The sequence below is a fragment of the Nanorana parkeri genome, unplaced genomic scaffold (genome assembly GCF_000935625.1).
Source record: "Nanorana parkeri isolate BGI_ZX_2015 unplaced genomic scaffold, ASM93562v1 scaffold3119, whole genome shotgun sequence".
In the NCBI taxonomy this organism is placed as follows: Eukaryota; Metazoa; Chordata; class Amphibia; order Anura; family Dicroglossidae; genus Nanorana; species Nanorana parkeri.
The window spans coordinates 53575-56369 of record NW_017309387.1 but is presented as its reverse complement, the minus strand read 5'-3'; the positions used below and the strand labels follow the sequence as shown (position 1 = coordinate 56369).

The 2795-nt window shown below is 39.5% G+C and overlaps 1 pseudogene; it reads left to right on the top strand.

Annotated features, from left to right (window-relative positions):
• Window positions 1-800: 800 nt before the first annotated feature.
• LOC108802794 lies at window positions 801-1967 on the top strand (annotated as a pseudogene).
• Window positions 1968-2795: the final 828 nt, after the last annotated feature.

The window sequence follows — 2795 nt, the reverse complement described above, 5'->3', positions numbered from 1 at the left end:
GTCTGAGGCTGCATTACTGCCAATGAAGTTGGAGATTTGGTCAGGATCAATGGTGTGCTCAATGCTGAGAAGTACAAGCAGATACTTATCCATCATGCCATACCATTAGGGAGGCGTGTGATTGGCCTCAAATGTACTCTGCAGCAGGACAACAACCCCAAACATACAGCCAAATTTACTCTGCAGCAGGACAACGGCCCCAAACATACAACCAATGTCATTCAGAACTATCTTCAGCATAAAGAAGAACAAGGAGTCTTGGAAGTGATGGCTTGGTCCCCACAGAGCCTTGATCTCAACATCATTAAGTCTGTCTGGAATTACATGAAGAGACAGAAGGTTTTGAGGCAGCCTATATCCCCAGAAAAGCTGTGGTTAGTTCTCCAAGATATTTGGAACAACCTACCTGCCAAGTTTCTTCAAAAACTGCATGGAAGTGTACCTAGAATTCATGCTGTTTTTAAAGCAAAGGGTGGCCACACCAAATATTGATATGATTTGGATTTATCTACTGTCCATTTACTTTCCATTTTGTTCATTGATAGAAAGAAACTATTAACACTTAGATTTCTGAAAGCATTCTTACTTTACAGCATTTTTTCACACCTGCCTTAGATTTTCAGTATTGCAAATAAGTCGACAAATCTAAGGAAAGTTTTTATGATAATGGGAAATAATAAAAAATTCCTCCCAGGATATTCTGTCAACATATTCCTGTGTAACAGAAATAATTGTATTAATGCCTACACAAAATCAGTTGCATTGTTAACTGAATGTGTTATCTTTATTATTTACTGCAGGTAACGAAAGTCAAATTATGTTGGAAAATTGTACATCAATTACTTATTTTGCTTTGCTTGGCTTAACTGACATAGTAAAGCTTCAGGTGATCCTCATTATAAACCTTATAGGAAACCTTTCTATCATGGTTGTAACCATTCACGATCCAAGCCTGCATACTCCTATGTACTATTTTTTGTGGAATTTGTCATTACTTGACATTTGTTATTCCTCTGTGACCGTTCCCAAGATGCTGGCTGATTTCTTTTCCTGTTATAAGGTCATTTCTTTTGCTGGTTGTATCTCTTCTTCCATTTCCTTGGTAGCACAGAAGTTATGCTACTCACAGCAATGTCTTACGACCGCTATGTGGCCATAGGAAATCCTTTGCGTTATTACAATATTATGAATATAATATTCATATTAAAACAAGACCCCAAACTAGGTCCGTTTATTTCCACCCCTCTCTTCTTATTTTTCCCGTGATGAGCTACCCAAGGCAACACACTAACCTTCACTGATTGCACCACGTTGGACTCCACGATTTCCTTCACTGTTCCACATCCATCCGGTCCCGAGACCCACTTTGAAGTAAGTGATCCATCTCCTCTTGCTTCCCTCACTTAGTCCCTCACGTTTGTTTTTTGTTCCACAATATTATGAATAGTAAACTTTGTCGACATTTGGCCTTAGGTTCTTGGATGACAGGATATTTCCACTCTCTCCTACACACCGTGATGACTGCAAAGCTACCATTTTGTGGGCCAAACCTGGTGAATCATTTCTTCTGTGACATTAAACCTGTGTTGAAGTTGGCGTCCGCCGACACATCTCTTAACCTAAAGCTTCTCACAAGGGTCACTGGAACACTGGCCACAACCACTCTGCTATTAACTCTTCTCTCCTATCTCTTTATTAGCAAATTCCTCCTTAAAATACAGACAGCAGAAGGTCGAAAACATGCATTCTCCACCTGCAGTGCTCATCTTACTGTTGTATTTCTCTTGTATGGAACAGCAATATTTACATATTTACGACCTTCCACACAAGATTCTTTGGAACAAGATCGAGCTGCTGCTGTTCTCTTTACTGTGATAACCCGAGCACTAAACCCAATCATATACACCCTAAGAAACAAAGACATGAAGAAAGCAATGAAAAAATTTGTAAATATTTCACACTTCTAATGCAGCTACAAACGAATGTATCTTCTAAAACTGAATTTATCAAAACTGGAGCAGACAAAAACTGGAGCAGATGTTGATGGCAACCAATCAACTTCATCATTTTCAACTCTTCAGTTTGTCCAGTTAAGAGAGAAGCTGATTGGTTGTTATGCACATCTGCTCCAGTTTTGATAAATTTCCCTCTCAGTTTTTTAACAATCAGCTGTTCAAATATACATATGGCCCAAACTGTTTGTGGATTTTGGACTTTGGATAGAAGAGGGAAGGATTAAAGCTACTGTCAGGTTTTACAGCTGTTGGATACTTTGTTGATTAGGTTTCTTCACTTCCTATCCGGTAAAAAGATTGCCCGCAGGATAGGAAGTGAGGAGACATATCTCTAACAGCAAACACAGATAGAAGGAACATGTTTTTTTAAGTTAAGCAGGGAATACTAGAACCACCGCCATCTTTTTATTGCTGTCTGTGTAACGGTTGATGATTTTCCCTCACTTGGTCTCTGGTAAAAAGATAATCCCCAGAACAGGTAGTTTTGGATAGAATGAGATTTGCCCTCACTAAGGACAACTTTAAAGCAGAATTCCATGTTTTTAATCCCACATCCTGCATTTAAAATAAAAGGCAATTTTCTACTTTCCAGCGCTGTCCCCCGCTTTCCTTTGGTCCAGTACTGCCAGTGTTTTTTGGTCAGAACAACAATCACATGATTTCCTGTGTGTCCAGGCTGGCATTGTCAGACCCCTCTAGAGGTGTGTCATCACGCAAACTGGGCTAACAGTAATCAGGACTAAGTGGTGCACACATGTCATAAGTGTGGTTTAGTCTAGG